The sequence below is a fragment of the Manis javanica genome, chromosome 16, assembly GCF_040802235.1.
Source record: "Manis javanica isolate MJ-LG chromosome 16, MJ_LKY, whole genome shotgun sequence".
NCBI lineage: Eukaryota > Metazoa > Chordata > Mammalia > Pholidota > Manidae > Manis > Manis javanica.
Window position 1 is genome coordinate 22880880 of NC_133171.1, and position 27059 is coordinate 22907938.

General features: G+C 41.5%; 1 long non-coding RNA gene across 1 annotated transcript in view; it reads right to left on the reverse strand.

Annotated features, from left to right (window-relative positions):
- Nucleotides 1–1886: 1886 nt before the first annotated feature.
- The window catches only part of LOC108403567 (uncharacterized), a 51422-nt gene continuing 26249 nt past the window's right edge, over nt 1887–27059 (reverse strand). Inside the window, exons 4-6 of the long non-coding RNA XR_005057958.2 lie at nt 26351–26592; nt 9851–9957; nt 1887–3882 (exon numbers count right to left, since the gene is read on the reverse strand). This is a non-coding gene — a long non-coding RNA (uncharacterized lncRNA). The remainder of the gene's footprint in view (nt 3883–9850; nt 9958–26350; nt 26593–27059) is intronic.

A 27059-nucleotide genomic window follows, 5' to 3' on the forward strand; every position in this document is an offset into this window, starting at 1 on the left:
AAGAAAAACTTTAAATACTACAGAGGACACAGGAGAAGTCTTGAGTAAGCGGAGATACACAGTATGTGTTTGAAAATTCCAACATTGTTACTTATCATCTCTAAGCCATTTTAACAACTTTGCTATGTTCTTATTTTGAAAAGGAGGATTTCCTTGGAATTAGACAATTGATAATAAAATAAGTATAGGAAAAATAAACAAAAGAAGACAGTCGGAAAAGTCACTGAAAAATAGAGCAATGGGTGAGAGATGCATTACCAGATGCTCAAATTATTGTAAAACCTCAGTAGTTAAAACAATGAAAAATGTACATGACTAGACCAACCACTGAAGGGGAAAGTCCAGGCCCAGACCCAGTGTAAGCTGAAATCTAATCAGTCATCAAGGCGGCATATCAGCTCAGCGAGAGAGGTGCTGGGACAATTTCACAGCCCACTGGACGACTGGACAACAGTCAAATGTCAATTCATGTCTCAAATCATGCAGCAGGATAATTCCAAAAGAATCAATAATCTACCTTTAAAAATGAATAGTAAAAGTATAACAAGAAGTCATACAGTTCTTTATAACTTTCAAGAAGGGCCATTCTATGACTCAAACATTAAAAAAAAAAGGTTGATACAATTTAACCACATTTGTTAGAAATCTGGAAAAAACAAGTTCAAAAGACACATAACAAATTGGGGGAAAATATTTTCAACACATATCACAAAGTGTTTTGCTTTTTCCTTATTTATAAAGAGCTCCTAGAAAAAAACTCCATTAAAAAAATTAGAGAACTAGATTGAAAAATGGCCATAGGCTAAAATAAATAATTGTCGAAAAGAAATGCAAACAAATAAGAAATTTCCCCTTAAATGTAGGGAAAGATGTTTAGCACCATTCATATAAGAAAAATTTTTAAGTGATGCCATTTTCAGTATCAGATTAGCAAAAACTTAAAAATTAAATAATACACAGTGTTGTTAACACAAGGAAGAAACAGGTACCCATGAACACTGCTGAGGAAAACGTACGTTTGCATGAGGCCAGGCATAAGGCGATTTGGTGAGATCTATCGGAACTATAAACGCTGGTGCTTTCTGACCCGACAATGCTCTTCCCGGTAAGTTGTGCTACCGATATGGTTGTTCTCATGCTAATTTGGGGATGTACAAGTTTACTCATGTTTGTATTGTTTGCAATGGCAAAAGATTGGCAAAATATAACTGCCCATCAGTAGGGACTAGATTTATAAGTTAGGGAACATCCATAAAATACAAACGAGCTATAGAACAGGGTGAAGACGCGGCCCACATACCAGAATAATGATATGCCCATGGTGTATTGTTAAGTGTTGAAAGTATATTGTTAAGAAGCATGTTTTGTTTAAAAAAGAAGGAAATTAAAAGTCTGTAACTGCTTTCCATGCATAGAGAAGGCCTGGAGGGGTGCCCGTGAAATGGATCCGAGTGCCTCCTGGTCTGTGGGAGGCGGGCGGCCTGGGGACCAGGGGGACGGCAACACGGTGGGAGGGAGGGTTTCCTCTGTGTGCCTTTCTGGCCTTTGGGCCCTTGAACATCATGAATGTTAAAAATATTATTTTCATACTGGCAAATGACTTGGAATTTACTAGAAAGAATAAATTATTAGGAATAGACAAATTTATGAAAAGGATGCCTTTCCCTGTTGGATACTAAAATGCACTCTAAAAATGTAGCTGTGCCTTAAAAATGAAACTTTGTTTCCTTGAATGTAGTCCAATGAATGCAGGCAGGGTCATGGCAGAGAGCTCCGAAACAGCCCTACACGTGTAAGAAGTTTGTGAGTATAGGAGAGGTGATGACACATATCAGGAGAAAGCACTGATCATTCAACAAATGGTAATTTAATGAACAGGCAACAGTTTAAGAGAAAAATTAATTTAGATCCCTACCTCATACCATATTGTAAACTAACGCTAGATGAGCAAAAGAAAAAAATTAGACACTTTCTGCAATGGGCTTAGTGCCAAGAGAGCGCTAGCCGTGGGGACTGTGTCTGTGATCCATGTGCAAAAGCCACTTAAAATGCTCTGTGAATGGGGCAGGTTACAACTTCCTTGGAGAAGAGCCCTTTCAGAGCCATCTCAGCCTCAATGGCCCTCAGAAAACAGTCATTTCAAAGCAGCTCTTCACAGGCAATTCAAGAGAAACTTCTGCTGCATGTGCTGCAACCAATTTTGTCACCAAAAATTCACAGCTATTCTCTGTCATCGGTCTGAGACTCTCCAGCAACAGAAACGTTGGTCATCTTTGTTAGATTTCACCCGACAGCAGGTGCCTGACTGGTTCTTGTGACCGGCCTGTCTTTGAGGTGATGCTCTCGACAGCTGGGTGTTCAGCTAAAAGGCTCTTGATTCACGTGGGAACCCTGCACCTAGATTCACAGCGTTGGACTGTCTTCTCTTGACTTTTTTCCCAGCATCAGTTTTCTCCGTGGATTTATATTTTACTCCTGACTGCACTGCCTTCAAGTCTAACACTTAATCTCACAAATTAGGCAAATGACTACAAAATATGAAACTAGTTTTCCTTTAGGATTTCTTTTCTCAGCCCTCCTTCCTTCTATCAAGAACTTTATTCATTAGCTCTGAGATCTGCCAATTATACGGAAAGAGGAACATCTGTGAACAAGTAAGGTGGCTGGATACACCAGGAGTATTTCTCCTAGTTTCTGGTGATTTGCTTCCTTGCTTGTTTGTACAAAGCAAAGCTAGGGAATCCAGGCGGAGTCCAAACACACCTGGGGCTCGTCCCCACAGTCTGTGTGGGAGGCACCGCAGGCACCTTACTTCCCTTGCCGAGATCCCTTTCCCCACCTATTCACATAGTTACTGTGAGGATTAAGTACATTTCACTAAGTATGTTTGTATCAACAATAAATCTTACTTGATTATTGTATCTTCTATTAACCTAAAGATTTTGGCAGTTATACGCTCTGATACTCTGTCCCCTCCGAAAGGGTGACGTGAGGGGACAGGCCTCAGCATCTACCGGCCCGGTACCAGTGCTTCTCCATGTTACACAAAGCTGGCTCGTACCCTCTGGATGGAGGTCACAGGAACTGGTTCCAGACCCCAGGACAGTGATGTTTCTCCCGAGCCGTGACCCCGTGGGGACGCTGCAGGCAGAGAAGCTGAGCGCTTCGGAACCACCCTCCATCGCAGAAACCAGAGAGGGCGGCTGACGGCTGCCCACGGAGATACCTACCTGCACGGGGAGACACAGTCTCCAAGGGCACAACCTGCGGAGACGGCTTAGGGAGCCTGTCAGGAAGCTCAGGAAATGGAACGTGGGCGCCAAACATTCTAACACTGAGCGCTGGTCCAGGAGCCCACGCAGAGCCCTGGAGGGCAGCTCCCGCTGGAGACTAACTGGAGGCATCGCCCCGCAGGAAGGGGTTTGCTGCAGGACTGCAAACCTGCTGGTGGGCGCCTCCCGCTCACACGTCTGTACCCTATATAAGTCAGTGGTTTAAGTGCTCAGTTGAACATATCTCTGACCACAGAGCGATTTCTCAAGCTTTAGCACCAAGTTCAGGCCTGGAAAACTGAACCTGCATGGGGACACATGCATCCACCCAGCAGAAGTTACTTAGTCAAATCCCTCTAACTTCTGACAGAAGCAATGCATACATGTGAGGCTAATGGGTTCCACGCACATGATGCATGCCAGAAATCACTAGAAGTTTATAAGAAACAAACATGGGGAAAGTGGTGCTTCTCTCATGAGTCACACATATGCAGCATGGCTCCTAGGGTTGCACGCGGGCCCAGGTACCACGGACAGTCGGTGCAGACACATTGGCGTTCTTCCTCAGATTTCAGCTGACGAGGAACAGGGCACATGCCCATCTGTGATGCTGTGAAAGAGGGGAGAGGATTTCCTTAAGGAAAATAATACAGATGGTTCATCGTCTTCTAAATCCAGTGCGTTTCTACATCTTCTCATGCAGGGGTCCACAGCCAAGGGAACAAAGGGAGACCCGATGGGCTTGGAGGCGAGGTGGAGCCGCCTGCCCTGGTGCTCCCCTCCTGTGAGTGTTGACACAGTGGTGTCACCCACTCTCCTCGTGAGGCCGTTCTGACACACTGTTTTTAAAACAAATCCAAGAATAATACCAACAGATATCCATGTGGTTTAGCAAAGTGATAGGCGCATATAGACTCTACTTTTATTCTGAATTTACATCTGGCTGAAGCCTTCAGATCTACTTGAAAAAAAAGAAAGTGCCTTAAAGGCAGAGAACTCAATGTCTATCACCTGCTTGAGCTCAACTTCTTAAGTAAAATTTTTGTAATAGATTTGCGGATTTTGATTTATATAAATGGATTTAGATTTACAGAAAAGTTGCAAAGGTTGTGCAAGTTCTCATTCACTCCACACACAGTTTCAAGTACTGCTGACAGCCTACATCACTACAGCACATTGTCACAGCCGATGAACTAAAGATGCTGCATTATTATTACCTAAGTCCCATATGTTCGTTAATGCTTTAATGTTTAATTATGTTAATTGAATTTAATTAAATCAGTGTTTAATGTTTTTCCTGATGTCCTTTTTCTGTTCCAGGGTTTCATCCAGGTCACACACAGTCGGGCATCTCTGGCACTTTGCCAGCCTGTCTTTTTGATGGCTTTGACAGTTTTGGGGAGTGCTGCTTAGATATTCCATAGAAAGTCCCCTCAGTTGGTGTTCATTGATGTCTCTCTCATAATCAGACTGAGGTGCTGGGCTTGGGGGTGGGAGGCCACAGGGGAGATCTGCCCTTTGCATCATTTCATACTATCAGCTGGACTTCACTGCTCACGTGCGCCTCCGTCCCCCTGTCCCGTGGTGGGTGTCAGGGTTCTGCACAGCACAGGTGCCCTTCCTATGGTGCTCTTCGGACGCACAGCCTGCACTTGAAGACTGGGGGAGTCATGCTCAACCTCTTTAAGGGGAGAGTATTTACACAGATAATTTAAGATTGTTCTATACAACAGAATTGTCTCCTCTCCTTTATTTTTCTTATTGTGTTATTCATTTATGTGGCTATGGACTCATGGATGTTTGTTTTATACTTTGGGTAATAATCTAATCCTATTTGATGTTGTTGCTCAAATTGCTCAATGTTTGGCCATTAGTAGCTCATTCAGTTGGCTCTGAAATTCCTTTGACAAACACTCATTTTTTCTTAGAACTCTTCATCACTTTCTGGCAACACAAGATGCCCCAGGCTCATAGTGTATGCACCTTAGCCCAGCAGGACCTTATTTTGAGCCCAGCATGTTATTCTAAGTTTTCCACAATATATCTTCATATACAGAGCTGAACCATAGCTTCAGAGAAATCATGTCTTTGCAGACTAGTTCTCACTAAATCTAGTCAAAGGCATTCAATGCTCTTCAGTATATTCAAAAACAGTAATTTTATAACCAGCACATTTCATTAACTTTCAGCTTGGATGAGGTATGTCTGGGAGACACCTTAAAATTCTTACCTGGTAGGAAAAGAAGATATTATTCAAGGTTTCTAGGATACTGGGAAGTATTTCTTACCAAAAGAGGCAAAGAAAGAAAAAAAGACAAAAAAAAAAAAGAAAAGAAAAGATATAAAAAGATATAAAAAGATGGGGAAAAACATGAAGCCAAGAAAATCAGTGAACAGAAAAAATGCACAGAGTGGCTGACATAATCTAGATGGCATGGGGACGGTTAAAGCCAGGGGCAGGGCCAGAAGATCTACAAGCATGAGAGCAGAGGGTAAAACGTGGGCAGCAGGTGGGGCCATCAAGCAGATTTCTGGAAAAGAAATTGCCCACTTTTATAGAATGAAAGATACCAGCTAGAGAGAGTGTTGCTTTTATAGGTCAGTGTTTCAATCTTGGATTTTACTCAGGAAAAACTTTTTTCGCACCCTTGTAACAACTACGTATCCACAGTTTTAGCACTTGACTAACAAACACTCAGCTTTATCGCGGGAGTATTCTGTGGCTGCCCACCCTGTAGCAGGGCCTGTGATAAGCCTGTGAAGATAGCAGTGAAAGAAACAAAGCCCCTACATCTGGGAACCTTCACTCAAGTGGGGAGAGGTAAGCAATATAACAATAGTGATAACAGTAATGGTGGTAACAATGATCAAGAAGATAGTCTGATGCTTGTTATCAGTGCTAAGAAGAGAAAGGAAACCAGATGACATAATATTTACATAAAGACCCTAAAGAAACCACTCCCAAACTGTTATATCAATATCTGAATTCAGCAAAGTTGATACAAAATTAATACACAGAATCTGTGGCATTCCTATACACTGACGATGAACTAGCAGAAAGAGAAATCAAGAAAACAATTCCATTCACAATTGCATCAAAAATAATAAAATACCTAGGAATAAACCTAACCAAGTACGTGAAAGAACTATACTCTGAAAACTACAAGACACTCAGGAGAGAAATTAAAGAAGATACCAATAAATGGAAACACATCCCATTCTCCTGGCTAGGAAGAATTAATATTGTCAAAATGGCCATCCTGCCTAAAGCAATCTATAGATTCAATGCAATTCCTATCAAAATACCAACAGCAGTCTTCAACGAACTGGAGCAAATAGTTCTAAAATTCATATGGAACCACAAAAGACCCTGAATAGCCAAAGCAATCCTGAGAAGGAAGAATAAAGCCGGGGGGATTATGCTCCCCGACTTCAAGCTCTACTACAAAGCCACAGTAATCAAGAAAATTTGGTACTGGCACAAGAACAGACCCATAGTCCAACAGAACAGACTAGAGAGCCCAGATATAAACCCAAGCATACATGGTCAATTAACATATGATAAAGGATCCACGGACATACAATGGGGAAATGACAGCCTCTCTAACAACTGGTGTTGGCAAAACTGGACAGTTACATGCAAGAGAATAAAACTGGATTATTGTCTAACCTCATACACAAAAGTAAATTCAAAGACCTGAATGTAAGTCATGAAACCATAAAACTTTTAGAAGAAAACATAGGCAAAAATCTCTTCAATATAAACATGAGCAACTTTTTCCTGAACGCATCTCCTCGGGCAAGGGAAACCAAATCAAAATGAACAAGTGGGACTACATCATGCTGAAAAACTTCTGTACAGCAAAGGACAACATGAGCAGAACAAAAAGGCATCCTACAGTATGGGAGAATATATTCATAAATGACATATCCAACAAGGGGTTAACATCCAAAATATATAAAGAACTCACATGCCTCAACACCCAAAAAGCAAATAACCCTATTAAAAAATAGGTGGAAGATATGAACAGACACTGCTCCAAAGAAGAAATTCAGACGGCCAACAGGGATGTGAAAAGATGCTCCACATCGCTAATCATCAGGGAAATGCAAATTAAAACCACAGTGAGGTATCACCTCACACCAGTTCGGACGGCCAGCACAGAAAAGAATAGTAAATGCTGGCGAGGATGCGGAGAAAGGGGAACCCTCCTACACTGCTGGTGGGAATGTAAATTCCTTCAACCATTGTGGAAAACAATATGGAGGTTCCTCAAAAAACTCAAAATAGAAATACCATTCGACCCAGGAACTCCACTCCCAGGAATTTACCCTAAGAATGCAGGAGCCCAATTTGAAAAAGACATATGCACCCCTATGTTTATCGCAGCACTATTTACAATAGCCAAGACATGGAAGCAACTAAGTGTCCATCAGTAGATGAATGGATAAAGAAGATGTGGTACATACACACAATGGAATACTGTTCAGCCATAAGAAGAAAACAAATCCTACCATTTGCAACAACATGAATGGAGCTGGAGGGTATTATGCTCAGTGAAATAAGCCAAGCGGAGAAAGACAAGTGCCAAATGATTTCACTCATCTGTGGAGCATAAGAACAAAACAAACACTGAAGGAACAAAACAGCAGCAGAATCACAGAACCCAAGAATGGACCAAGTTACCAAAGGGAAAGGGACTGGGGAGGGTGGATGGGAAGGGAGGGAGAAGGGGGGAAAGGGGCATTACAATTAGCACACACAACATGGGTGGTGGGGGGCACAGGGAAGGCAGTATATACAGAGAGGACAAGTAGTGACTCTATAGCATCTTACTATGCTGAAGGACAGTGGCTGTGATGGAGTATGTTGGGGGGGACTTGGTGATGGGGGGAGTCTAGTAACCACAATGTTGCTCATGTGATTATATATTAATGATACCAAAAGAAAAAAAAAGGAAAAGGAAACAGAAAAATGAAGTTAAACTGATAGAAAGGAAGATGCAGGGTCTATTTTATACATAGAGGACAGAGAACATCTCTCTAACAAGCAAAAGAAATGAGGAAGGGAAGCGTGTGGATAAGGAGAACAGCCCTCGAGGCAGAGAGGCGGGGCCGGCAGCTCGGCTGGTTAAGGGAGAGCAGGAAGAACAGTGAGGCGGGGGGATGACAGACAGGCGGGAGGAGCAGCATCCGCCGTGTCTCGCGGGAGGCAGGAGAAACGGGAAGCTGCTGGGAGACATTTAAAGGAGAAAGGACGTGGCCTGACATTATTCAAGGCTCACCCGGCTGCTGACTGTAGATCAGCCGTGGGAGAGGGATGGATGTCAAGGACGGGTTTTAAATGTGTGTTGTATTATGAGGCCAACAGATCAGGGGACGACAGCCACTGAAAGGATGGTTCCCAAGGGGAAGGGACGTGCCATGCCACGGAGAGCCCACGGGGCAGCCCGGGCTGCTCGGGAGGCGGAGGGAGCTGGGGGGAACAGGGCGAGAGTGTCCGTGTGGTGCCTCTGAGAAAGGCAAAGCCACGCAGGGTGCACGGGCTGTGGGCAGCTAGGCTGAATGACGCCCGCAGGGTTTTCAGGGGCTCTCTAGCTGTCCAGTAGGCGGCCCACGGGTGATCCGGGCAGGGAGATCATGTCTGGAGCATAAGAGCCCATAGAGGAGGAGGCTGGGGGTTTGGGCTTGGGTTGGTTGGTCAGCTCATGAAAGCAGTGTTTACGGGCCAGTACAGCCTCTGGCCCTGGGAGGGGCGATCTCTGCAGGGTCAGCCAGACCCCAGCTGCCAAAATACAGAAACACGCGGTTAATAAAGGATAGAAGCACAAGCAACGACTAGAAGGCTACTCAATAACCCAAGTAAGAGGAATGAAATGACTGAGTTTCGGTGTATTTTGGAAGCATTGCTGATGGGCTTGGAAGATGATTTAGGTGTGTATGTGACAGAAAGAGGGAAGTCAACAATGACTCCAAGATTTGGGGTCCAGCCTACTGGAAGAATGGGGTTTCCATTGACTATGATGAAGAAGCCCATCAGAATAAAATGAAGAGCAGGGTTTTGAGTTTGTTCTTTGAATCCCATTGGATATTTAGAAATCAGCTGGTCAACTGGAGATATTGATATAATATATCATATTGATATTGATATATAATCTGAACTCCAGAGATGGCCTTGCTGAAGATACAAAATTTGGAGTCATCAGTATAGATGGCATCTAAAACCTCAGAGATAATTCAGAAATCAGTTTACAGTGGAAAAACAAGAGGTCTAAATAGATGATTTATTGCTCAGATACATGCACCTCAGGAACATGAAAAGAATCCAGCAAAGAAAGTAAAAGGGTCTGCCAAACAAAAAGGAGAAATACAAAGAGAGAGAGATCTAAACCTTCGTTTTCCTGACTATGGCTTTCGGGGGTCTTCCTGACCCTATGGGATTTCTGTGTTCTTCTGCTAACTTTACCCTGGATATGGCAGTATTAGGAGACACACCAAGAGTTCCCTGAGATCTAGACAAATTTCTCTGCCTCACTGTGCAGCAGCGACCACACTGAGCCCTAATGAAAGTCACTCACCATAGCCAGCATGGCCTTTTCAGGGTATGCAGTGTCAGGAACCCAAAATGGCACTGCAGCATCCCAACTTCCAGTTCAGTGAAACAGCTGTTACTCAGACTTTAAATCTGCAACATTCAAGGTCAAGAGAACAGGAAGAAAAAAAACTGCAAGTGGGTTATCAGGTATAGTATGGAAAAATGGCACTAACTCTTTCATATATTCTATGACTACCATATATTCAGCACAAGCTCAAAGAATATGTCACATAGTGTAGGGAGGCTCTCTGATCGGTCACAGTGATTCATGCCTGTTTGCTTCCATGAGTTTTACAGTCATAGCTCCAGCGCAAAGGTCTTTAATCCACTATGAGTTGATTTTTTTGAATGTAGAATGGCATATGGGCACCGGAGTTTCTGCTCAGTTAGCATACTGGTCAGCTAGTGACTGGACAGAGGTTCCTTATGTGCCTGAAACTAGGAAGTCTTCTGGTCTTTGCCAAGGGTTCCTCCTGTGTGTTGGTGCACACCATCAGTACTCAGGCCACAGTTCACAACTCCGCCTCGGCCTTTACCTCACAGTTGCACCCGACCCCCATGCTCTCAAGGTCAGCCAGAGGTGAGAGCTTAGCACCCTCCCAGGCCTTCCCAGAGCAGAAGCCCAGGAATACACACACACATGCACGTGGCCTTCTAGACGGCCGGAAATATGTCAGAGCTTTTCCAGCTTCTCATGGAGATTTCATTCTCAAGCTTTTCCTTTTAAGCTTTTTATTTTTGTCCATTGTTTATGGTAAATGCTATCCACTGCCTCAGGAAGCCACAATATTAAACCACTGCTGCTGTTTGATTTTACCAACACTCTGGAGGAAAAAGCTGTTAACACTGGGCAAGCTGTAAATCCCGTCAAATAAGGGCAATCTTGTCCAACTTTCTGGGAATGGAGCTCTGAAGAGTCTCCATCATCTGCCTCCTGCAGCGGCTGCCGTGCGGTCGTCACGGGGGCTGCGGAGCTCAGGCCAGGGGCTGGGTGGGGAGTGGCGATGACAGAGGACGAGTTCAAACACCACAGAGCTCCCTGTTCTTACTCTGATCTAACCTCTCTTCTGGAGTAAACACTCCCTGGATCACTGTAACTTTTTGCTTAATTCCTAGAGTTTTGAAAAAGTGTGACCATTTTTAATTCTGATAATTTTTGCCAATGTTCTTATTTCTTTTACAGAGGAAAGGGTTTTCAGAGGTCTTTACTCTGACATCACTCCCATGAAGGCTAGTTTTTAATATTATATTTACTTAGAACACTTTCTCTGCTCTCATTTCCAACAAAATTTCCACAGGATTCATTTTTAGCCCCACCTCTTCAGGATAGTCTTTCTTCAACAGAAGATATCTTTTCATCCTCTGAATTCTTCTGTAATAGTTATCATATGTGTAACTGATTTTAATGAAATGGCATCTCTTAACCATTACCTTAATTCTTCATTGAAAACAGTGCTGCTCTTTAGCTCTTAATATGTATATTTTTAATTTCTTTCTCCAGTTAGATTGTAATTATTTTAAAGAGAATAATAATATCTGATATATGGTTGACACCTAACATATCCTGAAATCGTTCCAGGTACATGAAATCAATCCAGTGGACCACTTATTTAAATCAAAGTTACATAACTGTCTATAGAAATTGCTATCAGATTTACATATATACATATATCTTACATACATATACACATGTATATGTATATGTACATATATTACATATATATGTGTATATACATAAATATATGTACATATGTGTGTATACATATATATATATATACACACACATACAGAGAGAGAGAGCACAGAACATATATATATATATACTATATTTATATTTACACCATCTTTTCCAGAGCTGGAAGGATTTGGGCTCAGAATATTTAATTACATTGGCAGAATATTACTTCAGATTATTTTTGAAGCATTTTCATGTGACAAGCTTTATACTTTTTCATCACTTTCTTGGGGAATGGGCCTAGATCTTCACACAGGAATTTAAATGTTCAGCATGCCCTTTATTTTACTTGCCACAAAACCTTCTGTAGTTACCCCCTTATGCAACAGTAACTGCCTTCATTTTCCACTAAACTGAATCCCAGCAACATATTCCATTACCTATCTTTGTACTAAAGTTGCTATGTTTTTCTAAATTCATATTAGATTTTTGGGAACTTAATACACTGAAGTTACTTAATGTGAATGGACTTTATCACTTACAAGTACAATTGCAGTGAAGGAAGGTTGAAGAAAATATCTTACTGAGTGTTGTGAGCTTTCACCGGGGGAACCATGAAAGATGAGATACATCACACTGTTGAAGAAATTAGAAACAATTCACACACGAAAAGGATGACACAAATGGATATTGTCCCTCAAATGGATATTGCCACTTGCATGCCAGATAAGGCTTTCTCTCCCTGCGCTACCCTGAAACTTTAAAATATTCATGGCGAGTGCAGTCCCGCATTTCCTGATCTACATACGTGAATGACAGTGGTCACTTGGAAGTGAGACAATAACTTCTCCTGTTTTCAGTCAAGTATGTGTTTGGATTTTGCTGAAAATAAAAGAATAAACTCTATTTTCTTTTCTTTCTCCATTCTCTCTTCCCAGAGGGAATGGAAGCCGCAGTACAGGATCATCAAACCATCCTGTGTTTAAGCAAAGACTAGAAGTGACTCTATGTGGGGCACCCCCACCTGTGCCCCTGCACCAGAATTAAAAATGAATGTTCTCTCTGTGCACACTCCGCTCTTCTGCCACCGCCTTCCCACACACAGAGATTGCCGTCTCTCTGCTCAGTTTGAAGGCATGTAAGTGATAGGCGTAATGTAAACCTGACCCAATCAGAAGGCTTTTGTTTTTTTTCTCAGGAAAACTCTCTTCAGTGTGACAGAATAATCACTTGGAAACAATGGGTGGAAACAAAGAACAGAAATGATTTCCACATCAAAATGCTAATATGTCTGTTAATTCCCTGACATAGTCACTTTTTAAGTAAATGCTTAAAAATCAATCCTATTGAGGAAAATAGACTGCAATGCATTCATTTTAGGAGACTTCAACACACCACTCACCCCAAAGGATAGATACACCGGGCAGAAAATCAGTAAGGACACAGAGGCACTGAACAACACACTAGAACAGATGGACCTAATAGACATCTATAGAACTCTACATCCAAAAGCAACAGGATATACATTCTTCTCAAGTGCACATGGAACATTCTCCAGAATAGACCACATACTAGCCCACAAAAAGAGCCTCAGTAAATTCCAAAATATTGAAATTCTACCAACCAACTTTTCAGACCACAAAGGTATAAAACTAGAAATAAATTCTACAAAGAAAACAAAAAGGCTCACAAACACATGGAGGCTTAACAACATGCTTCTAAATAATCAATGGATCAATGAACAAATCAAAATAGAGATCAAGGAATATATAGAAACAAATGACAACAACAACACAAAGCCCCAACTTCTGTGGGACGCAGCGAAAGCAGTCTTAAGAAGAAAGTATATAGCGATCCAGGCACACTTGAAGAAGGAAGAACAATCCCAAATGAATAGTCTAACATCACAATTATCGAAACTGGAAAAAGAAGAACAAATGAGGCCTAAAGTCAGCAGAAGGAGGGACATAATAAAGATCAGAGAAGAAATAAACAAAATTGAGAAGAATAAAACAATAGCAAAAATCAACAAAACCAAGAGCTGGTTCTTTGAGAAAATAAACAAAATAGATAAGCCTCTAGCCAAACTTATTAAGAGAAAAAGAGAATCAACACAAATCAACAGAATCAGAAATGAGAACGGAAAAATCACGACAGACTCCACAGAAATACAAAGAATTATTAAAGACTACTATGAAAACCTATATGCCAACAAGCTGGAAAACCTAGAAGAAATGGACAACTTGCTAGAAAAATACAATCTTCCAAGACTGACCAAGTAAGAAACACAAAAGTTAAACAAACCAATTACAAGCAAAGAAATTGAAATGGTAATCAAAAAACTACCCAAGAACAAAACCCCGGGGCTGATGGATTTACCTCGGAATTTTATCAGGCACACAGAGAAGACATAATACCCATTCTCCTAAAAGTGTTCCAAAAAATAGAAGAAGAGGGAATACTCCCAAACTCATTCTATGAAGCCAACATCACCCTAATACCAAAACCAGGCAAAGACCCCACCAAAAAAGAAAATTACAGACCAATATCCCTGATGAATGTAGATGCAAAAATACTCAATAAAATATTAGCAAACAGAATTCAACAGCATATCAAAAGGATCATACACCATGAACAAGTGGGATTCATCCCAGGGATGCAAGGATGGTACAACATTCGAAAATCCATCAACATCATCCACCACATCAACAAAAAGAAAGACAAAAACCACATGATCATCTCCATAGATGCTGAAAAAGCATTTGACAAAATTCAACATCCATTCATGATAAAAACTCTCAGCAAAATGGGAATAGAGGGCAAATGCCTCAACATAATAAAGGCCATATATGATAAACCCACAGCCAACATTATACTGAACAGCAAGAAGCTGAAAGCATTTCCTCTGAGATCGGGAACTAGACAGGGATGCCCACTCTCCCCACTGTTATTTAACATAGTACTGGAGGTCCTAGCCATGGCAATCAGACAAAACAAAGAAATACAAGGAAATCCAGATTGGTAAAGAAGAAGTTAAACTGTCACTATTTGCAGATGATATGATATTGTACATAAAAAACCCTAAAGACTCCACTCCAAAACTATTAGAACTGATATCGGAATACAGCAAAGTTGCAGGATACAAAATTAACACACAGAAATCTGTAGCTTTCCTATACACTAACAATGAGCCAATAGAAAGAGAAATCAGAAAAACAATTCCATTCACAAATGCATCAAAAAGAATAAAATACCTAGGAATAAACCTAAGCAAAGAAGTGAAAGACCTATACCCTGAAAACTACAAGTCACTCTTAAGAGAAATTAAAGGGGACACTAACAAATGGAAACTCATCCCATGCTCATGGCTAGGAAGAGTTAATATCATCAAAATGGCCATTCTGCCCAAAGCAATATACAGAGTAGATGCAATCCCTATCAAATTACCAGCAACATTCTTCAATGAACTGGAGCAAATAATTCAAAAATTCATATGGAAACACCAAAGACCCCGAATAGCCAAAGCAATCCTGAAAAAGAAGAATAAAGTAGGGGGGATCTCACTCCCCAACTTCAAGCTCTACTACAAAGCCATAGTAATCAAGACAATTTGGTACTGGCACAAGAACAGAGCCACAGACCAGTGGAACAGATTAGAGACTCCAGACATGAACCCAAACATATATGGTCAATTAATATTTGATAAAGGAGCCATGGACATACAATGGGGAAATGACAGTCTCTTCAACAGATGGTGTTGGCAAAACTGGACAGCTACATGTAGGAGAATGAAACTGGACCATTGTCTAACCCCATACACAAAAGTAAATTCAAAATGGATCAAAGAACTGAATGTAAGTCATGAAACCACAAAATTCTTAGAAAAAAACATAGGCAAAAACCTTTTAGACATAAACATGAGTGACCTCCTCTTGAACATATTTCCCTGGGCAAGGAAAACAACAGCAAAAATGAACAAGTGGGACTATATTAAGCTTAAAAGCTTCTGTACAGCAAAAGACACCATCAATAGAACAAAAAGGAACCCTACAGTATGGGAGAATATATTTGAAAATGACAGATCCGATAAAGGCTTGACGTCCAGAATATATAAAGAGCTCACATGCCTCAACAAACAAAAAACAAATAACCCAATTAAAAATGGGCAGAGGAACTGAACAGACAGTTCTCTAAAAAAGAAATACAGATGGCCAACAGACACATGAAAAGATTCTCCACATCGCTTGTCATCAGAGAAATGCAAATTAAAACCACAATGAGCTATCACCTCACACCAGTAAGGATGGCTTCCATCCAAAAGACAAACAACAACAAATGTTGGCGAGACTGTGGAGAAAGGGGAACCCTCCTACACTGCCTGTGGGAATGTAAATTAGTTCAACCATTGTGGAAAGCAGTATGGAGGTACATCAAAGTGCTCAAAACAGACTTCCCATTTGACCCAGGAATTCCACTCCTAGGAATTTACCCTAAGAACGCAGAAATCAAGTTTGAGAAAGACAGATGCACGCCTATGTTTATCACAGCACTGTTTACAATAGCCAAGAATTGGAAGCAACCTAAATGTCCATCGATAGATGAATGGATAAAGAAGATGTGGTACATATACACAATGGAATACTACTCAGCCATAAGAAGAGGGCAAATCCTACCATTTGCAGCAACATGGATGGAGATGGAGGGTATTATGCTCAGCGAAATAAGCCAAGCAGAGAAAGAGAAATACCAAATGATTTCACTCATCTGTGGAGTATAAGAACAAAGGAAAAACTGAAGGAACAAAACAGCAGCAGAATCACAGAACTCAAGAATGGACTAACAGGTACCAAAGGGAAAGGGACTGGGGAGGATGGGTGGGTGGGGAGGATGGGTGGGTAGGGAGGGATAAGGGGGGGGAAGAAAAAGGGGGGTATTAAGATTAGCATGCATGGGGGGTTGGGAGAAAGGGGAGGGCTGTACAACACAGAGAAGACAAGTAGTGATTCTACAACATTTTGCTATGCTGATTGACAGTGACTGTAAAGGGGTTTATAGGGGGGACCTGGTATAGGGGAGAGCCTAGTAAACATAATATTCGTCATGTAAGTGTAGATTAATGATAACAAAAAAAAAAGCAGTTCCTGTGTGGTGACCTCCAATGAGTTCTACACAATGGTATAAAGGGCATATCAAAGTGAGAGCAAAGGGTCTGTTTGTGTTTATACAGAGGATCAAAGCCTAATTTGGCTACCCAGAAAATGAACTAAGATACAATATGAAGAAGAACTTCCAACATCAGCACTCTCTGGAAGAGTCATACCAGAAGATGATCATCAAAAAATCTCAAGAAAGATCCAGGCGATGCTGCAGATGTAGCTGCATCCATCCCACCGGTTCCTGGACTTGCCATTGGAATGAAGAAGGGGATATCTAAGCTGGCCTGTGCATACAGTAAAACAACAAATTTGACTGGATCTATACTGTTGGAACTCAACCAAGAATTAGGAGAAGTGCAAGTTGTAGCACTCCAAAATCTTACAACTACAGACTATCTACTGTTAAAAGAACATATAGGATGTGAACAGTTCCCAGAAATGGGTTGTTTTAATTTGTCTGATTTCTCTCAGACTGTTCAAGTACAGTTGGACAATATCCATCATATTATAGACAAATTTTCACAAATGCCTAGGGTGCCTAACTGGTTTTCTTGGCTTCACTGGAGATGGCTGGTAATTATAGATCTGCTTTGGTTATGTAACTGTATTCCTATTATGTTAATGTGTGTGTGCAATTTAATTAGTAGTTAAAACCTATACATGCTTAAGTTACTCTACAAGAAGATATGTCAAAGAAATAATCAATCCTCCCATGTTTTCTTCCATCTGCTACCTCTATAGCTTTTCTTCTTCCTTCCTAATTACAACCCTTAAATAGAATTCATGCCTCATATCGAATTTACCAAGTATCATAATTCCTCCAAGTGGTAAAGATACCTCAAGACAAATGCTGGGCATAGAAGCCACAGGGCATAAATCTGCAAAGAAGTAAAAAGCTTACCTTTTCAAACAAAATGGCTTCTCTCTCACTTACCAACTTTACATCTCCCTGTATGGCCCCGGAAGATGACTGGTTAGCCAGAAACGGGTAAGATTACTCAAGGGAGGAACAACCTAAGACAGGCACAGTCACAGGGGGCCATCAGGTGAGAAATTGGGGATCAACAGTGGTGAGGCTCAGAACCTCACCCCCCCCCCCCCGTTTTGAGAGAAATCTTCTGCATCCATGGATGCTTTAATGCCCTTGTCTAGCTTGGATTAACACATAGTCTACAGGCACACACTTGATCATCTGCATTTGCTCTCTTATAACACTAAACTATGTTTTCTACCTTTATCTTGCATCTACCTACCACTTCAGCATTTTATTAAAAATAAAAATAATAATAATAATAAAGGGAGAAATGTGGGATCCACATATAAATCAAGTATAAAAATCAAATGAGTATTCATATTTGACCTGATTGTTTATATATAGGTCATAATGCGTGATCAAAACCGAAAGTTTCTGTGATGAATGCCCTTGTACTGTTCACCATGTAAGAACTTATTCACTATGTAAGAATTTGTTCACCATGTAAAAACTTGTTCGTTATGCTTCAGAAGATTGGAGACTGACGAGAATTAGGCTTGGGGTGGATTAATGATTGTGCATTGAGTCCCCTATACAGAATTTTATTGTTGTTAACAACCATTTGGTCAATAAATATGAGAGATGCCCTCTCAGAAAAAAAAAAAAATCAATCCTATTCCAGAGAGTAATTAAATCTGCCGTGATTATGAGTAGACGCAACAGCTATCGGCCACCTTGCGGAAGTAGTCAGCCATGAGCACGACATCATTTTGGGGACCGAACAATGCGAGTTGTGATGTTCAAAAACTATTGAAAACAAACTTTATCATAGTCTATAAATTTCACTAACATAAGAAAATATGCCCACAATTCCATGTGTTTCTCCACTGTACTAAAGCTATGATGAAAGATTGAAGATGAATTAAAAGTCACTTCTATAACTTAGAAACAAATTTATTTTTTAAAATGATTTAATGGAGGGTGGCATTTTTTCTGATTCCTTTCACATCTCAGAATATATGCCTCCTGAGTTCAAGACAAAGGGTGACTAGGCTGTATACTAGAAAGCCAAGGTCTCAGATTTTCTTTTCCCTCAGAATTCTGAAAGAGTTGCCTCACCACCCTCAGGTTTTTAGTACTGAGGAGTCCGAGGCCAGTCTGATTTCCCTGTTTTGTTCCTGAGCCTGAATTCCTGTCACATTCTTTGTAAGTTACATGGAGACACTTCGAAAGAAAAGATGTTGAAGTTGGACATTCTACCCGCTTCTCACTCACGGGGCCCTTTTGATATGCAGGTCCATATCTTGATGGTGTTCAAAAGTGGGACTCTTTTCTTTTAACTATATTTGTGCATTTCCATTTTCTCCCCTATCTGCCCTTTGATCAACATCTCCCCAAAGTGTGCAGAAGTTTCTGAGATGCTGCTGGGACAATGAGGCCTCATACGAAGGTGAGGTGCCAGGATTTTGTTATCCACACTATCTCAAATGCAAACCTCCAAAGTTTAGTATGTAGAAGGAATTACTCCGTTGGCACTCGAGACCATGCAGGTTTTCCTTCATTTGTGTCTTCTACCGGTCAAGCCCTGAAAGCTTGGAATCAGCATGAGAGGCCTTGGTGGGTCCATTCTACTTTTTCCTGCCAGTAACACTGGTGTTTTTTTAACCTGGCTGTGTTTTCATGTTAAATAAATGCATGGTGCCTAAAGTGTAAGGTTTGTTGGTAGCTTGAAGGATATTTGGTGGACATATTTGATGCTGTTGCTTGAATTCTCAAAGTCATTTCATCAAAATCACTTTTGTCCAAATACTAGAGAAATTAGAATTAAAAAACTATTTGTACTGACTGAAATATCACTGAGATGCCCAAAATCCAACTGATGTTCAAATTGCCTGTACTACTAATAAAAAAAGAAACAAATTTTAATCTGACGCCTTAGATTATTAAGGGAGGTGAGCTTTCTGAAATACAGAAGTGTCTCTCAGCTGTTCAACACGGCGCCGTATCTGAAGGCAGTGGCTCCCCATGTGTGTTTGTAGTCGTCACATTGATTTGTATTTTATTAAGGATAAAATACCTAAGTTTCTGGAAATTGCTAAGATAGAGCAAGCCAGCTACACTCGCCCTCACCGCTGATTACAACGGAAACTCCGGGCAGACCCTTAGAGCAGCTCTCAGGGACACTGGGAAGTGAAGCCCAGCAGGACTGAGGACTGTGGTGAGGCCTGGGCGTGCCCCCCGATGGCCAGCTTGCTTACGTTTCTTCGCCCTTGTCTCCTGGTTGGGGTTCACCTGGGCGGACGCCTGTCTCTGCTTCAGTGTCAACATGCAAGCTTCGTGGCATCTCCTTCCATTTCTAATATCCACACAGCACAGGATTTAGCAAATATCTACAGAATGTTGGATTCGCTTCTCTGTGGTCCCCTTTTATTGAGAGGCCTTGACCTCACTTATTTCTTTATTCCTCAATTACAGTTTTTGCCAGGACACCCCACAAGCTCCCAGTGTCTGCCTTCTACTTGTCTCCCAGCCTATGGCGGAAGCATTCTGAGAGCAAAGCACAGTGAGGGGGACCTCACTTCTCTGTGGCCTGGGCCTCCCACTTCCCCATTTTCTTGTTTAATTTAGCTTTTCTTGTCTTAGTGTCATAGATTGGTCTATTAATAGGATAAGCTACTCTGATACAGCCAGAAATGGATGTCTTAATAATTGAAGGCTGAAGAGGTTGTTAATTATGTTTAACTGTTCAGATGTTTCCAAAAAAGTTTTAGAAATTAATAATCGTTAAGTATTTGAGAACATACTTATACTTGTGATAAAGTCTGTGGTGTTCCTCATCCGAGGCAGAACTCACAGTGGACAAACTGACATGTTAAATGCTACCCACCTATTTTCTATACACCAAAACAGTCCCCTGCCCACCCCACCTTAAAGACATGTAAGTTCTCTTTAATAGGTGTGCTCAAGGAAATATTTTTGAGTCCTGTGAATATTGACAAATTATTTTTAAGAGAATGTTCAATACATTGAAGTAATTATCAGCACTTGAGTGTATATTTAGTATATTGTTGTTTGGGAATTTGGGACAATATTGAGTTATAAACTTCTCAAATCCTACATAATCCAATGTGAATATCAATACATTGTATAAAATGGATTTAAATGTCAAACTGCCTCCCCCAAACAGATGAAACTTGATTAGGCATGTTTCACAAATGCCTAAAGAAACTTTAAAGTCAACTAGTACAATATGTAAAGAATATGGACCAATAATTTGATAAACTGCATTATGTCTGGAAAATCCAGTCCTGCTGCTCCAGCAACTGTAAATCTGATATGATTTAAAAACTGGATGGTAACATTTTTAAAACCTCAAGATCTGACACAGAAGTCATGGGTGAGAATTCTTTATGAGGTCACTGTGCTCACTAAAGGAAAGGGCTTCTTCAAAGCATTTTACGTTCTATGTGACTCTGACATCTGAATAGTCATGGACAGACAGGGTTGGTTTATCTGGAGGTTATGAGTGTCAGCTTTCTATTGCCCTTACACGGTGGGAAACATACCACCCTCTGATTTACCAATTCTTTACTGAAATAAACAGGAAAGGAGAGGGTGCAGAAATTTGAGCAGCAAAGTACAGTGAAGGCTTTCCACCCTACAGCGTCACTGAGGGACGCCGCTCAAGTCCCGTTAAGTCCTCCCATATTCTGAGAAGTCAGCCAGTCAGTCACCAGCTTTACAAACGTGTGCTTTCTGGGTCTGTCTTCTCCAGCTTCCAGGACATTCTGAACCTTATCAGACGGAAGTCTGAACTGCTTCTCAGTGCTGCCGGGACTATGGCCCCATCAACCACGGCCTGACAAATCGAAGCCCTCTCGAGGCCATATTACTGTACAGCTCATCCCCTGCCTCGGACATGGGGGCCGGGCCATACAAAGAGCGCCCAGATCCGCACGGTGGTCAGAGTGGCAGCTACGGAGGACGAATAAGCCCAGGGATCTAATGTACAGCACGAGGGCTGTAGGTGAGAATACTGTATTTATACTGGAAATCTGCTGGGAGAATAAATTTTAGGACCTCTCCTCTCATCACACACAAAAAAGTAACTACATATGAAGAGATGTATATGTTAATTAGACTGCCTAGAATAATTCTCACCATGTATATGTATATCAAAACATCATGTTGTACACCTTAAATACATACAATTTTTTGTAACATTTTTAAAAAGAACCACATTTTATAAGTCTTTACACTAAAACACACTGGTCTGGATTCACCAAAGCTTCAAAAACACTCCAGAAAGTCGCAGAAAGAGTGACCTCATCCACTGCTCAGCAGCCTACTGATATCACCGCCTGTGTCACACCCGTCCATCACATCAGGCACGTGTAGCCAATATTAAAATTTACCACCAATCTTTCCACATGAAGCAGCGCCTCATGGAGAGCATGTTCAGTAGCTGCTCTGCTTCCGAGACTTTTCAGAGTAGAGAGCTAAGAACCAACTCTAAGCAGGACAGCGATTGCCTAGAGAGCATAAACATCAGTGAAATTCACAATTTTGGTCTCCTTAAGGTAGAGTGGAAATAAAACCATCCGTTTAAACTTTCTCAACAATGCAGCACTGAATTCTCAGTTTCTCATCTCGGTCTCCATACTCTATAAAATCCATCTTCTTCCAATTCACATCAAGCTTTGATGTATTTCTCTCTTATCCCCATTTATCTCAGCAATTTTAGTGATGTACTCATATGCAAAAAAGGGGAAAGGATGACAACCAAAGAGAGTAAAAATGAATAGTCTGTGGGCATGTTTCCATCTGTCAATCCAAGCTACACATAAGGGCACATTTTGAAGACACATTTAGCAAAGAAATGGAATGTCAGTGGGTACTTGAAGTAGTTACATTTCCTTCATTTACTGAAGGTTAGAAATTATTCAAATGGATTCTCATAATTATTCGGTAGAGTTCACTTTAAACATCAGATTGTTTCCTATTTTTTTCATTTAACATCAGCTTCAGCCTCTTCCCCAAAAATACCTACCTATTGTCAATTTGTACCTTTTTGTGGATTAGAAATACACCCGTGTCTGAATGTTAAGATACGAAAATTCTAAAATTTGATAACAGATATTTCATGATCTGCCATGGATTTACTTTTCCTCAAATTCAAATCTTCAGTATCTTCTAAAGTCTTATTTCCCAATAACACTGAATATGTGTTTCCAAATTCTCACATATATGTTTGGTATTACTCTATGTAAATATTTTTAATTGTTATTATCTTGATTTGTCCTCCATTATTCTAATGGGACTTTTTTCTAGCCATGGCCGCAGCCCCCTTTTCCGGGACAAGGTTTTTCCCTTACTATGAACCGCGATCCAGCAGCGCGCCCCTCGCTCCTGCTGCGCTGAGCTCCGACCCTGTGCTGAGTCGTCGGACCGTCTGCGGGGTCAGAGATGCGCAGCTGCCCCGTGCTGGCCTGTAGGGACCTTCCTATGGTCCAAGTGTTTATGCTCCCCCCGCCCGACAGAAACTCCACGCAGCGACATTCTAGACCTGATGTGATGATGTTAGGGGGGGACCATTAGCGGACGCTCATGAATGGGGTCGGCGCTCCTCTGAGGAGACCCCGCAGAGCTCGCTAGCACCTTCCGCCATGCGAGGACCCCGGGGAAGTCCAGACCCTCCTCACCCATGCGGGCACTCTGACCTCCTGGACTGAGATACACATTTCTGTTACTTATAACCCACCAAATGGTCTGAGACAGACCCTCCCTTGAAATTAACTTTTTTAATTAATGAATAGCAAAGTTTAATCTTAAACCCTTCCTGGGGCAGAAGTTGAGGACTACCCGCACCCTTCTTCTGTCCCCACCCGAGAAGGACCCAGGGGGCGTGGGGAGATGGTGACGGGGAGGGGGAAGCGAGGGGCCGTCAGTGGCGAGCCCTCACCCCAGCGCTCCTGAGGCCCAGCTGCGGCTCTGTCTCAGGTTGGTAAGTGAGTAACTAAGTTGACCTTTTGGCTAAACTAATCAAGTTAGATTCTTGAAAGCAACACATTCTTAACTAATCTGCTGTTTAAGACATATTTTACTCTCCCCATTTCTAAAATTTCCATAAAGATGGACATATTTGATTTTCTAGATACCACCTTTGTTTTTCTCCTCATAGAATTTTTGCCTTAAGAATGTGTCTTGATTTTTTTTTAAAGTGCTGTTTATAATATTTGGATTGCTTTTGTCAGTTTATTCCAAAAAGTCATACAAGGGAAGTAGCTTTTTTAATGACCCAAGTGACAGCCTCAGTGTCTCTTGCCTTAATGTTTAAGTTACAACCAACTTTCAAACATAGAATGATAATATCGAAATCTTGAAAGACTAATTTTATGTTTTAATGTACTGAGAATGTAACAGTAAGGATTTAAAATTTAATGAACCAATGAGATTTTTCAAAAGAGAACGGGAAGATAACACACAAAAAATAGTGACATGTAGTACTGGAAGGTGTATAACACTGGAGAATATGGACTTAGTGTTTAAAAAACTTTCCTTACATTTAGGAATAAGCCATAAAATTCTATAAGGTAAGTTCTAGATGCTGTTTTGATGGCCAATAAGTTATGATAAAGTGGGTCATACTTCCGAAGTAAGAGGCAAGGCAATGAAAAAAATCTCCTAGTGGAACCTCTCAATAACAGGAAAGCGTCAATAATCGTCATCAATCAAAATATGACAAGTTATTTCTCTAAAAACCTTGGTATGGATTTAGAGACTAGATGCTAAATAAAATCAATGTTTAAAGGAAATTTCTTTTTTAAGTATTTTAGAAAAGGTCCTGGGCTTCTCCAGGAGACCTTTTACTCAGCGCTCTCTATAGGTCCACCTGTTTCCATAGCAACATCTTGACCTTAGACCAACCCTGTGGTTTGTCAGTCACCCAAAGGCACTCTCTTCTCTCTCTCACATGACTTGGGTTGACCTCAGCCTCCAAAATAAGCTAGGTTATGAGTAAAGATTTGCCAGTGACATAGAAACAAGCTACATTCCAATTTTATTGAACATTAGGTAATTTTAAATGTGTACATAAACCTACAAGCAATCTAGTTTCCTTTGCAATCTAATCTGTGCTGCCTTTTTTTAAAAATGCATTTGTAATTGTTGGTGCTTTAGCTCTAATTAAACTTATTCTGCTCATCCCAAATTCAGAATCAGGCTCGGGAGTTCCTGTTATAAATAACATAAAGGGTACTCAAAATATGAAATAATTACACAGGCTGAAAATATCCCAGTACTCTTCCTCCAGACCTTTAGTGCACAAATCATGCTTGGGTATTTGACTAAAACTTTGATGTGACCTGAATTTGGTAAGAAACTGGGTCCTAGCAGCTCTTCAAAGTCACCTCATTAGAAGAGAGAGAATAAAGGTCATTAGGAGGCAGGGGTCAAGAGTGTAAGGTCTCAGAAGTGGATTTATCCACCCATTTTTTGAAAGATTTGCAATACTACTTCTCCGTTTGAAAGCTGAAGACAATAACTTACATTTTAGTTCATGTAGGCATTGCCTTGGGGGCTGGGATACCCCATTTCCCACTCAGCTCCTCCGGGGCATGTGAGGCCTCTCCGGTTTCATCAGTAGACCTTCTGTCGAACCCCCCATGAGACACCCGAAAGTCCAGACACTTAGTCTTTTCCACCTGGGCCCATCCTTTTTATTTTCATACACACATATTTTCAAATGTTAATTTTCACATGAAAATTGAGAGATCTTACTGTGTGTTTTTCAAGGCCCATTGTGGAATTTTAATATTTATGTGAGCAGTGAGATTGCCTTTAATTCCTAGGCTGTCATCCCAGAACTCTCAGCTGTGGGAAGATGGGATAATGGTCAATATCAGATCTTGGGTGGGGGTCAAAAATGATTCTTCTCACCACTGGCTATGCACCTTTTTCCTGCTCTGACCTTCTCAGCTAAGAAAATTACTCTCCTAAATGCATAAGCCCAATTTGCATGAAAACTTGTCAGTTTTCCTAATTGTTCTTCTTTAATTGTGGCTAAATCTGGTGAACGGGCCTAGTTCAGCTCTTTGTGTCTTTGTTTTTCCCCATCCCTCCCAGACTACATGACTGGCAGGCAGAGACCAAAGCCAGTTCGCCTGCAGTGCTGGCCCCCATCGGGCCGGCTGGCCCAGCGGTAACAGCAGCGGGGCCACAGCTTCCTGCAGTCTGTGTTCCTTTCATTGAACAGGTTAAGGTGCAGGCTGGTGGCTAGCAGACAGCTTCCCTAAGAGTCATCATTTCTGCCATCTGATAACCTTGACATCCTCTTCCTGTTGGACAGTTACCTGCATTCAGGTAAGAAGGTTTGAAAAACAGGGGACAGGGTGTAACCTTCTTGGCTCAAAAGTGATGTGTCACTTTGGTGAGCCACGGAGCCCCACCTAGAAGCAAGGGTTTGAGGGGCAGAGAAGTCAGGAAAGGCAGCGAGCAGAAGCTGTCTATTGAAAGGAGGCAGATGATTTCATCATGAATAATTGGCCTTTCCCAAGTAATAAAGACTAATAATTTTCATAAATTCTTGAAATGATACCTAACTACAAATCACAAAGACACTTTGTCCGGCAGGACCTGGCCTCATTTTCTCCCACACGCTCCCTCCTGGGAGCTGCCTACCTGTGAATGCTCAGTCTCAGGATGCTCGGGTCAGGCTGCATCGACTCGACGTTCCGTCCTGGACCACTTCCCGCCGGGGCCTTGTGTGCTTCTGCGCCGATCGGGACGGGCGGCCCGGTAAGACTGTCGCCTTGGCCTCCCCGTTTCTGGTTTCTTTCCTCAGATTGCCTTTCTCCACCTCCATTTCGGTCTTTTCCCTGGTTTACCCTCTTGTGCTGCTGAAGCGCATTCTCCTACTCTTCCTAAAAAGGGTGAAAAGGATAAACCTCATCTTTAAGAATTTTTATTCTACTTTCATACTTGATTCATAACTGGGTCAGTGATTACATTCTAAATTGGAATGATTTTCATGAGAAAGTTGAAAGAATTGCTTCCTGTCCTTCTAGCACTCAAGATTACTTTTGAAGTCAAATGTTAGTCTGATTCCTTGACTTTCCTGTGTGACCTTGGGGATCTTCAGCCCCAGGCGGGGCTGGCCACTGGGCAGGTAACTGTCACATGGCCCCCATGCTTGAAAGGGCTCATCCCTGGCTCCACGTCTCTGAGCTGTGTTTTCTGACTGACGTCTTGTGGGACAGTGGAACGGGTGTTGGTGCTCAAGCATGGTTGCATCTGCTGCCATTCCCTGCCTTCCTGGGGGGCATTCTCAGCGGCCCACTCCCCAGCCCACTTTACACTGAGAGTGTATAGTTTCTGTGAACTATAACTA